Here is a 12920-nt window from a genome sequence, read left to right on the forward strand (position 1 = left end):
GCGCAATTGACTGCCACGTTTCGCCCACAAAATATAGTCAATTCACTTTACAGTATATTCTGTGAAGCGCTTTGAGGCGTCTAGAAGACGTGAAAAGCGCTATATCAAATGCAAGGATTATTATTATTATTATTACTCTTAATTTACCTAAAAATGTTTTGTTATTGTCCTTCACATCTCTTGCCAAGTTCAATTCAAAGCTTTAGAACATGTGAAACGTACTATATCAAATGCAAGGATTATCATTATTATTATATTCCTGTCCAAGTTGGTCTCGCATCCCTTCCCATTGAGCAATAATTCCACCAGTTGGAGTGCGTAGTTTAAGCAACAGCCACTTACCTCTCAGAAAGGTTAACAGTGGCAGAGCCTGATTCCGAGCCGTGGTGGGGAAGGAGTACGTTTGAGTAATCTATGAGGAAGGGTGACAAATACATGCATCAGGGTTTCGACTGCATTTGGGGTAAGGTATGGTCGGAGGTGGGCAATGTGGCGGGGGTGGAAGAAGGCGGACCTGGTCAGGGACCGGATGTAGGGGATGAAGGACAGCTGGGGATCGAACCGGATGCCTATATTGTGCACTGATTCAGTGAGTGTAATACCTCTTAAAGATCAAAGAATTCTTTCATCTTTTTGTTGACTCTGGCACTATTTTCGCTTTGACAGTGAGCATTGGTAAATTGACTTGACAGAACAGGTTTGGAACTAGATTTATGATTACAGTATCCTTTCACAGTAGTTGATGTTTATCTAGCTCCCGAGCACCATGCTATTCGGAAAGCCAATAATACCTGTTCTAAAGTTCTGTTCCTCTGGCTCCGGTCTGCTCCACGTCCCCCGCCCCAACCGCCCTACCATCGGTGGCCGGGCCTTCAGCCTCTCAACCCCTCGGCTCTGGAACTCCATCCCCCAATGCCTTCGCCGCTTCCTCCCTTTCCTCCTTCAAGGCCGGTCTCAAGACCTTTCTCTTTGACTGTGCCTTCAGCTCCCCTCTCGACTCTCTACCCACTCCTCGCTCCCTCCCTTCCCTCCCCTCACCCTGACCATTTCCCCCCTGCTCGGGTCCTGACCCAACTGTCCAGCGCCTTGGGACGTCCTCCCGACGTGAAAGGCGCTCTATAAATGGAATCTTGTTGTTGTTGTTGTAAAGTGGTATCATCAGCAATTGTTCGTCAACAGAAATATTCAAAGAATCAACAGTAAAAAAACACACACCAAAAAGTAGGTTGGAATTAATCACTAGTCTATGTGAGTTCAAGTCCTAACATAGGGCTTAAACCCACAATCTTTTGACTCTGAGATGAGAGTGTTACCAATATAATCATAATAATAATGCTTGCAGTTGATATAGCACCTTATAGCGCTTCATCGAGAAGTCTCAAAGCGCTTCACAGAATATACTGTAAAGTGGAGTGACTACATATTTTGCTGGCGAACAACGGCAGCTGATTGCGCACAGCAGTGTCCCACAAACAGTCGTGGATTGAATGACCAAATTATTTCTTTATTTTTTTAAAGAGATGATTACACTCAGAAAGAGATCCCCCATTCACCTAACAACCGGGTTCCTACTTACTGCAAGGAAACAGAGGCGTTTGGAGAAAGGAAACATGCCTAAGGTTTTGCCCCACCCGGGAATCAAACCCGAGTCCTCTTGCTTGCAAGGCGAGCGCTCCAATCACTATGCTACAGGACTCCACAACTGAGCTTTCACTGATGAAATAATAATCCTTTTGTTTGATACAGTGCCTTTCACTTCAGGGGGATGTGGAACACACACATCTCAAAGCACCTCACAGGATATACTGCAAAGTGTAATGATTGTGGTGTTTTGTAGGTGAACTGATTTTTGCACAGCACAGCAATGTCCCCAAAACAGCAATGAAGTGAACGACCAATTTTATTTGGGTAAATGGGTGGTGACAACAATAATCATTTAAGTGTAATCCTGCAAATATAAACGCTCTTCAATTATTCATACATTTCTTGTTCAGGCAGCTGAATATTCCATATATAAGAAAATATAGCGACAGTCTGGCTCAGTTGGGAGCAATCTCACCTCTGAGTCAAAAGATTGTGGGTTCAAGACCCATATTGGGAGTGAGCTCACATAGTCTTAGCTGGCACTCCGGTGCGGTCCTTGAGATGGAGACGTTAAATCAAGGGACCTGTCTCAAAAAAGTGAAGTTTGTCTCTCCCGATGTCCTGGCCAACAATCCCCCAAATAAATAAAATTGGTCACTCTCTTCATGGCTGTTTGTGAGACATTGCTGTCACATTGGCCGCCACACTGGCCTGCAAAATACAGTCAATTCACTTCACTTTACATTAAATCCTCTGATGTCCTCCGATGTGAAAGGTGCAATATTGTATTAAATGTTATAACTCTGATGGTGTCCTGCACAATAGATGTTGACATTTCAGATAGAATTCCCAAACATTGGTAACATGTATATCTCAAGGCCTTCAATTAATAATAATAATCTTTGCTTTATCACGTCTTCAAGCTGTTTCAAACCGCTTCACAGAATATACTATACAGTGCAGCGTCTATGTATTTTGCGGATGAAACGCGGTAGCCAATTGCACACAGCGGTGTCCCATGTCATGGATTGAGTGACCAAATTATTATTTTTTTGAATATCCCATAAAGAGTGGGAAGGGGCTATTTTTTTCTCTGTGGGATTGTTGGCCAGGACACTGGGAAAAGCTGCCTTCTCTTTTTGAATAGTGCCATGGGATCTTTGTGGAGTCCTGTAGGTTCGTGATTAGTGCGCTCACCTCGCAAGTGAGAGGACCAGGGTTCGATTCCTGGGCAGAGAAAAATGTCGGGCAAGTTTCCTTACTCCATACGCCTCGGTTTACCTAGCAGTAAGTAGGAGCCCGGTTGTTAGTCGATTGGCAGGTTGCTTTTCTGGGGAAAACCCCTTAAAAATAATAATAATTTGGTCGCTCAATCCACGACTGTTTGTGGGACACTGCTGTGTGCAATTGGCTGCCGCAATTCGCCCACAAAATACAGTCACTTCACTTTGCAGAATATTCTGTGAAGCGCTTTGAGACGTCTCGAAGATGTGATAAGGCACTATATCAAATACAAGGATTATTATTATTATGGGATCTTTAACCGAACAGACACAAATAGAATCTAAGTTTAACATCTCATCTGAAGGACGTCACCTCTGATAATGCAGCGCTTCCCTCCAGCACCGCAATGGAGCGTCAGCCAATACTGCGTGAGCTCAAAGTTCTGGCGAGGAGCTCGAACCCAAAACCTTCTGACTCAGAGGCAAAGTGCACTACCAACTGAGCACAGCTGACACACAGACAGCAAACCTGTCAATAAGTAGCTGCGGCTATCAATCGAAACACATACACACTCATCAGCAACATCAATGAAAGTGAAACTCCGAGTGAAATTTGGCAGCAAATAACAACAATAAAAACTATCCTTGGATTTGAGCTAGCCCCTTATCATGTCTTTGAGATATCTCAAAGCGCTTCACAGGATATACTGTAAAGTGAATTGACTGTGTATTTTGTGGGCAAAACGCGGCAACCAATTGCACACCTAATGGTCCCATGAATACCGATGGAGTGTGTGACTAATCTTATTTGGGGGATTGTTGACCAGGACATAGGGAGAGAGAAACTCCTTTCTCTTTTCGAATAGAGCCATGAGATCTTTAATGTCCACCTGAATAGGCAGTCAGGACCTTGATTTAACATCTCATCTGAACAACAGCCCCCTTCCAGCAATGCAAACACCCCCCCCCACCACCTCTCCAAGCATCGCATTGGAGCGTCAGCTTAGACTATGTGATTCCACATCCCGACATGCGGCTTCAACCCACAATCTACTGGGTTCATAGCTATCATACATCCGACTAATGTACGGAAATCTAAATACAGCTATCCGGTCTAACGTGGGCCTTCCTATAACCTTCCTATAACATGGAGACCAGAACTGAATGCAGGACTCCAAATGTAGTCTGACTATGGTTTTATATAAAGGTAACATCCTGTAGTCCTGTAGCTTAGGTCAGAGCACTCGCCTCGCAAGCAAGAGGACCTGGGTTCGATTCCCAGGCAAAGCGAAACGTTAGCAACTCTCCTTACTCCACACGCCTCTGTTTACCTTGCAGTAAGTAGGAACCCGGTTGTTAGTGAATTGGTGGACCGCTTTATAATAATAACAATAATAATCCTTGCATTTGATATCGCGCTTTTCACATCTGCTAGACGTCTTAAAGCGCTTCACAGCATACACTGTAAAGTGAATTGACTGCTTTCTGGGGATAATAATCCCTCCCAAAATTATAAGATAATTTGTTCAGTCAATCCATGACTGTTTGTGAGACACTGCCCTGCACAATTGGCTGCTGTGTTTTGCTCACAATTCAGAAAATATTCTGTGAAGCGCTTTGAGATGTCGCAACGAAGTGATAAGGCGCTATATCAAATGCAAGGATTATTACTGTGTAGGGGACGAGGGCGCACTTATTATTCTCTGCCAGTGTGAGATATGTCCTCTAAATATGTTCCCTCTTTTCTCTTGCTGATTTATCAGACACGCTTTCCGAACAAGCGTTCTAAATCGCAGTAAATCGATGCTGGCTTGCCCGCAAGAGGCAAGGATTAGCAGTTAAAACCGTTATCTGGGTGACAGCTTTTAAAAGCTGAATGGGAAAGAGTCTCAACACTGAACGGATTTCCATGTTCAGTAATTTCATGAAAAGCTGACTCAGTGAAGAGCAGTAAGTATGTCATGTTACAAATTGCCAGTTGTAATATTTGGCAAGTGGTTTCTTACTTACTCTTACACAAATCTACTCGTCCTCCTCCACCTGCGACTCCGAGTCCGCCGATGTTCGCTCAGCTTGTCTGGCGGACATCCGGGCCTGAACAAGCAAAAACCTCCTACAACTCAAAGATGACAAGGACGGAAGCTATACACGATGGCTCTCGTCAAGGTCTTCTATCCTGTGGCTCTGACCTCCACAACCTCCCCAGCCTATCCCTCAGACGTATCAAAACAGTGTGCAAACTAGGCATCAGGTTCGACCCACAGCTGTCCTTCCTTCCCCACATCCAGTCCCTGACCAGGACCACCTTCTTCCACCATCTCCACATTGCCAACTCCAACCATCTCTTACCCTGGATGCAGCCAAAATACTCGTCCATGCGTTCGTCAGCACCCGACTGGATTTCTCAAATGCCTTCTTTGCTGGTCTCCCCAGCTTCACCGTGCACAGGATCCAACTGATCCAAAACTCCGCCGCCCACATGCTCACCCGTACTAAACTCCGTACCCCCAACACACTAGGTCTAGCCAAGCTCCACTGACTCCCCATCACCGAACGGGTCGATTTCAAGATCCTCACACTCATTTTCAAATCCCTTCATTCCCTGGCTCCTCTCTACCTCTCCGACCTGCTTACTCCCCGACCCACAACCCGCTGCCTCCATCAACTGGTTCTGGCCTTCTGCATGTCCCCCATGGCCACTCCTCCCCGAAACTCTGGAACACTCTTCCTCTATCCCTCGGCCTTGCCCCTTCCTTTCCCATTTTCAGGTTGCACCCGAAGACCTTCCTATTCGACCGTGCCTACAGTCACCTCCCCCTCCCTGCGGCTCGGAGTCATGCTCCGCCACTGTCAAGCGCTCTGGGACACTGCCCTGCGTGACGGCTGCTGCACAAATGCAAGTTTTTGTTGTTTGTGGGAGTTAGAGAGATGGTCCAGTGGTTGGGGTCATTACTTGTGATGGTCTGGCTTGTCCAGTGGTTGGGTGGGGGGGGGGTCGCAGGGGTTTCCCAGTGGAGCCCCATGGCGTAGTGTTTAGAGCTCTCACCTCGCAAGCGAATGGCCCCGGGTTCGATTCCCGCCCGGGTGAAACCTTAGGCAAGTTCCCTTACTCCAAACGCTTCTGTTTACCTCGCAGTAAGTAGGAACTCGGTTGTTAGTTGATTGGTAGATCACTTTACGGGGGTAATAACTCCTTAAAAAAAAAATCCCTTAAAAATCGCTGTGCGCAATTGGCTGCCGGTTTCACCCACAAAATATACAGTCGATTCACTTTACAATATATTCTGTGGCGCTCTTTGCGACTTGATAATGCGCTATATCAAATGCAAGGATTATTATTATTATTATTATGCATCCAACCTACAGGGACTGGTCTGCCTTTCCAAGTCCTGCTGATGAGCCAGGCTGGGCCGTTCTGCCATCAGCAGTGCCCTGGAATCCTGCGGACCCGCCTGGCTCAGGAACCGGACTAGAGATCACCACACTGGGCTGGCTCGAGTCTGGCATTCTGTTGCCAGACATGTCAGCTTGGAGCCAGTTCGGCTCATTGCTCATTCATGCGGAGAAAGTTGTGTTTCTATCAGAGTTTCTATCATAAGCTCACGGGAGAGGTTTCTGAGACGAGGTCAGCACTTCGGCACACGTGATCCTCCTGTTTTAAGCGACCAAGCAGATTCTTCAATGTGTTTCAGTTTTCTGACCTCGCACGTGGTAACCTCGTTTGAGTCGTTCATTCGCCTCTGTGTGATAAACATTGCACTCTGGACTGAAGTAACATGGAACAGAGACCAATTGTGGTGAGTGGTAGAGGAGAGTCCAGAATTGATTAAAAGGGAAACAGAAAGATAATATAATAATAATCCTTGCATTTGATATAGCACCTTATCACATACTGTAAAGTGGATTGACTGTATTTTGTAGGTGAAACATAGCCGTCAATTGTGCACAACAGCGTCCCACAAACAGTCGTGGATTGAGTGACCAAGAGGAAGGGAGGGTAGGATTCTCTCACTCGTTTACAAGTCCCTTCATGCCCTGGCCTCCCAACCTCTTTGACCTGCTCTCTCTCCCCGTTCCACCACCCCACTGTCTCTGCTCAGCTGGCTCCCGTCTCCTGCTTGTCCCTCGTCCGCTCCGTTCCACCATCGGCGGCCGCACTTTCAGCCACTACGCCCTGAAGCTTTGCAACCCTTTCCCTCAATCCTCCTCCTTCCCCTCTTTTAGATCATGACTGAAGAACTTCCTCTTAGACTGTGCTGACATTCACCTCCTCCCTCCTCCCGGCTTGGCGTCAGGCTCAGACACTGTTGAAGTGCTGGGAGAGGATATTCCGCGTGAAGGACACTATATAAATGCAAGTTATTGTTGTAACTGCAAACTGTAGAGATATTTAAGATCTCAACCTGGCTCAGGAGGTGCTATTCTTTGGATAAGACTATAAACCAAGCTCCTGTCTGTGCCAGTTCAGGTGCTATTCCAATAGAGAAGATAGTTATTCCTAGTGTCCTGGCTGACAATCCCCCCTAGAGAAAAAAAAACTGGTCATTCGCTTTACACTCCGTGAAGGGCGCTGTGCAAATGCAAGTTGTTATTTTTCAATAATAGGGGACAGAATCCTGGGACAGTGCTGTATCTCCCGGCTGAGAGTTCTGCTACTCTCCCCGACTCAGTCTAATCACAGAGTGATTCCGTGCACGTCACACACACACAATGAATGCATTAGCTGGTTGGGAAGTGTTTGCTTAAGGTAAAATAAAGCCCCTGAAGGAGACGAATTAGAACGATGGCAGAAATGACTTTGACAATAACACAGGAGAAGACACTTCAGTGGTCCTGAGCCACTATTCTTTACACAAGCCAGATGTTGCTAAAACCTGTTTAATGGATTCACGTTAGGTGTCCAGCTCTTGTAAGACCTTTGAATATTTTGTTGCCTTTCCTTTGACTAGCGAGACCAACAATGATTGGGTGGTGGGAGGAAGGGAGAATTTGGGAGAAATTCCAGCCTTCCTACCCACATTCCGTTCCTTAATTATCCCAAATTTCACCCAAAATGGGGTTTATTTTTCCCAGCGTGGAATAATACAGTATTGTGCCATAGAGTATGAAATACTATGCGTGTGTCAGCCTGGTTCAGTCGGTAACACTGAGTCAGAAGGTTGTGGGGTTCAAACCCCCATGTTGGGAAACTGAACTCACGGTCTAGGCTGATGCTCCCAATACAGTGCAGTGCTATGGGGGGAGCGCTGCTTTGTTGGAGACGCCATCCTTCAGGTGAGATGTTAAACTGAGGTCTCGTCTGTGCCTGTTCAGATGGATGTTAAAGATCCCGCGGCGCTATTCGGAAAGAGAAGGGAGTTTTCCTCTCCCGGTGTCTTGGCCAAAAATCACGCCCCGAAAATTGGTCGCTCACTCCATAGCTGTTTATGGGACATTGTTGTGTACAAATTTAGTGGCCGCATTCACCTATGAGATACACAGTCACTAGACTACAGTAAATCCTGTGAAGCGCTTTGAGATGTCAGCCTGGTGTGAAAGGCACTGTGTCAAATGCAAGGATTATAATCATAATAAGCCTTGCATTTGATGAGTGTTTTATCACGCAAGTCGTTGAGATGTCTCAAAGCACTTCACAGAATATATTGTAAAGTAAATTGACTACATTTTGTGAGCGAAACACGGCAGCCAATTGCGCACAGCAATGAATTGAGTGAATTCGAATTTTTCTGGAGGGATTATTAACCCCCGGAAAGTGATCCACCACTCGACTAACAACTGGGTTCCTACTTACTGCTCGGTAAACAGAGGCGTGTGGAATAAGGAAACTTGTCCAAGGTTTCGCCCTCCTCGGGAATCAAACCGGGTCCTCTTACTTGCGAGGCGAGTGATCTAATCACTACGCCACAGGACTCCACATTATTATCAAATTGTTTTTATTGTTGTGGGATTTGATGTTCTGGCTATTTTACATCTGCCAGTGAAGGATTTTTAATTTACATCAATACAACATTTCACAGTGGGCCATAGTTGTCAGGGTAACGCAGTTTAGAGATTAAAATGGTCGGGAGAGATTAAAAGCTCCGAATTCAGGGAAATCGAGTCCAATAATTTGTCTGCTGACATGGCTGGGTCACGCTGACTCCATCCATATACCAAGGGCTCACTGCAGTTTGAGAATCCCACTGCTTGCAGTATAGGAGAGGGGAATAGAGGGGTGTAGGAGAGGGGAAACATGGGCGTAGGAGAGGGGAATGGAGGGGTGTGGGAGAAGGGAATAGAGGAGTGTAGGAGAGGGGAATAGAGGGGTGTGGGAGAGGGGAATAGAGGGGTGTAGGAGAGGGGAATATAGGGGTGTGGGAGAAGGGAATAGAGGGGTGTGGGAGAAGGGAATAGAAGGGTGTGGGAGAGGGGTGGAGGAGAGGGGCATAGAACTCCATCTTGTCCCCTCTCTCCGTCTCCACCTCCTCTCTATCAGTCTCTGTCTCATCTGCTCTTTATCCTTCTCTCAGCCCCTCTAACCAACCATCATGCCTTCCCTAACTCACACCCTCTCTATCTGTCTCTCATGCCTATGTATCCATTTCTCATCCTCCCTCGATCGGTTTCTTCCCTTCCGTCTCTCACCCTCTCTCTGTCTTCAAGTGCTGCCTTAAAGCCTACGTTGTCAATCAGCACCTATAGTCACATAAACCGTCTTGCTTTCTCAGCGTCCATCGCCTCCATTTTACAGCGCCCCGAGACATTATCCTACATAAAGGGCACTATATAACAATACTATAATCCTTGTATTTGATATAGCGCCTTATCGCGTGGTTGAGATGTCTCAAAGCGCTTCACAGAATGTACTGTAAAGTGGATTGACTGTGCAGTTTGTGGGCGAAACGTGGCAGGCAATTGCGCACAGCAGCGTCCCCTCAAACAGTCATGGATGATATGGATAATGTTTTACTGTAACCATTAAAATTTGCTGCAGGCACTAACTTGAGTAAGCATTCAGTACAGTGAATAGCTGTGTTTTTCCTTTGCTATTAATTAATCAATCAATCAATCGTGTAACAGTCGTGGATTGAGTGACCAAATATTTTCTATTTTTGAAGGGTTTATTACCCCCAGAAAAGGATCCAATTGACGAACAACCAGGTTCCTATTTACTGATAGACCAACCGAGGCGTGTGGAGTAAGGAAACTTGCCTAAGGTTTTGCCCCGTTCAGGAATCTAACCCTGGTCCTGACGCTTGCGAATCGAGCTCGCTAACTGCTGCATTACGGGATTCCACAAAATGAGCATCCAGGGCATGTAAACAAAGTGCAATGTATAACTGGGAATGAGAACATAGCAGTAATCCAATCAAGGCTTTGCCTGATTTATATATAGAACGACAGATGACTGGGAGCGATGGCAAGGCAGTAACCGAATCGGAGAGATTTAGATGCTTTATGTATAGAAATGATGCATAGCTGCAAGTTACTGCAAGCACAAAGGGGCAAAACATGTGTATTTTAGAACCATAGAAATTTGCAACACAGAAGGCCATTCAGCCCACGGTGTCTGTGCTGGCTCTTTCTTGAATTCCCCCCCAAACCCTTGCAAATTATTCCTCGTTAGGTATCCATCTAGTTCCCTTTTGAAAGCAAATTGGGATGCTGCCTTGACCACAGCATTTTAACAACTCTGTGTGTGTGTGTGTGTGTGTAAAAAAATATCCTGATCTCCTCCTTTATGTGATCCCTGGGTGGGATTACTACCTCAAAATATTTCTTTAATTCAATGGTGGAGTCCTGTAGCGTAGTGGTTAGAATGCTCGCCTCGCAAGCGATCGGACCTGGGTTCAATTCCGGGGCGGGGCGAAACCTTTGGCAAGTTTCCGTATGCCACCTGCCTCTGCTTACCAAGTCGTGCATAAGAACCCGGTTGTTAGTCGATTGGCTGATCGTTTTCTGGGGGTAATAAAATGTGGTCACTCTATCTACAACTGTTTGTGGGACAGTGCTACTGGCTGCCGCATTTCGCCCACAAAATACACAATTAATCCGCTTAAACGATATACTCTGTGAAGCATTTTGAGACGTCTCAACGTGATAAGGCGCTATCTCAAATACAAGGATTATTTTTTATTGTTATTCACGGGATGGTTAACATCCACCTGAACAGGCAGATGGGACCTCAGATCTGCCCTTGATTTAACGTGACATACAAAGGACAGCACCTCCACGCTCACTCCAACTCTGCACTGGAGAGTCGACTTAGATTGTGAGCTCAAAGTCCCTGATGTGGGGTTTGAACTCACAACCTCCTGCCCCAGAGGAGGTAAGAATATTATTGATTGAGCCAAGCTGATCATAACAACAACAAATTATATTTGTATAGCGCCTTTCAGGTCAGGTGGACATCACAAGGCGCTGGACAGTCAGGGATTAAATAATAAACCTTGCATTTGATATAGATGTCTCAAAGCGCTTCACAGAATATATTGTACCCACTGCCTCCGCTTGGCTCTCGCTGACCTCCTGCTTTTCCTCGTGTCCTCCGCTCCACCATCGGCGGCCGAGCTTTCAGACAATATGCCTCCAAACTCTGGAACATTCTCCCTCAATCTCTCCACTTTGCCCCCTTCTTCTCCTCTTTTAGCTCACAACTGTAGACCTTCCTCATCGACTGTGCTTACGGTTACCTCCTCCCTCCCTGACTCAGCCTCAGCCACTGTTCAATGCTCCGAGACGCTGCCCTGTGTGAGGGACTCTATATGAATACAAGTTATTGTTGTAAAGTGGATTGATTGTATATTTTATGGGGTGAAATGCCCAGAAAGTGCGATACACATAACTAAGCAAGGCTTAGTGTATGCCATGCTTGTCTAGCTCATAGTTGAGTTGTCTGTGTCTAAAGTAGACTTGCAATCAGAGACTGCGCCTAAATAAATAGGACATGGGAAGCTGAACAGGAGGAAGGATAATTTATAGTCATGTCAAGACAAGGGCAGAAAAAAGAGAAAGAATTGTCCCTTTGCCTTCACTAGGACATTGGCAAACACAGTACGGCAATCAATATCCCATTTACAAAGCATCAAACATTGACTGTAAATACAGCGAGCTCCTGCATTGCATTCCATTAATCCTACTTTACACCTCAGACAAGTAACACAGCTCAATGCCTCACTTTTTGTCAGAGTGATGCTGCTTATTGACTCTGTTACCTCATGAATTTTAGTCTCTGACATAAATTTGCAGTTGAGAGAAGGAGGGGGGCGGAAGGGAGGGCAGAAGAGGGAGAGAGGTGGTAATGGGGAAGGAAGGGCAATTAAATAATGTTAGTAATCCTTGCATTTGGTACAGCCCCTTATACGTCGGAAGGACTTCTCAAGCACTTCAGGATTTACTCTGAAATGAAGTGACTGCCTATTTGTAAGCAAACGCGGTAGCCAATTGTGCACAGCAGTGTCCCACAAACAGTCAGGGACTGAGTAACCACTTTTTTTGTAAGGATTACCCCCAGAAAATGATCTGCCAACCGACTAAGGAAACATGCCTAATAATTAGAAGCCAATTCAATAACAACTTTTAAGAGAGCAGATAATTATTTGGGGACAAGTTGCAGGGGTATGGGGAGAGAGCGGGGAAGTGGGATTGAATTGGATAGCTCTGTTCACAATGAGCCAAATGGCCTCCTTCTGTGCTGTATAATTCTATGATTTGCCCGGCCCGAGACTCAAACCCAGGTCCTCTTACTTGCGAGGTGAGCACTACGCTGCTGGACTGCATCTCTCCAGAACACACAGATTGTGGAAGCTGTAGTTGGTCATTAGAAGATTTATGAGGTGGTTTGAAACGTTACGTCAAAAGAGCAGATTATGTTAAACAGAAAAGTTTTTAATTGTTCCTTTTTAAAAAAAGACGTAAATTGACTATTTACAAAGATTAAGAGGCACTCTCAGAACTAATATCACTTATTACCAGGGTGTTTTGACACATTTAAACCTAGAACAAACAAAACAAAATGTAAGTTAAAGGTATTTTGCATTACTAAGTACAGTCTGACAAGGTTCCATGCCATCAGTCTCAAAAGCAGCCTTACTTGGGATCCATCACCTTAAAACGTACAGGGTGCCCACAAAG

The sequence above is a fragment of the Callorhinchus milii genome, unplaced genomic scaffold (genome assembly GCF_018977255.1).
Source record: "Callorhinchus milii isolate IMCB2004 unplaced genomic scaffold, IMCB_Cmil_1.0 Scaffold4, whole genome shotgun sequence".
Taxonomy (NCBI): domain Eukaryota; kingdom Metazoa; phylum Chordata; class Chondrichthyes; order Chimaeriformes; family Callorhinchidae; genus Callorhinchus; species Callorhinchus milii.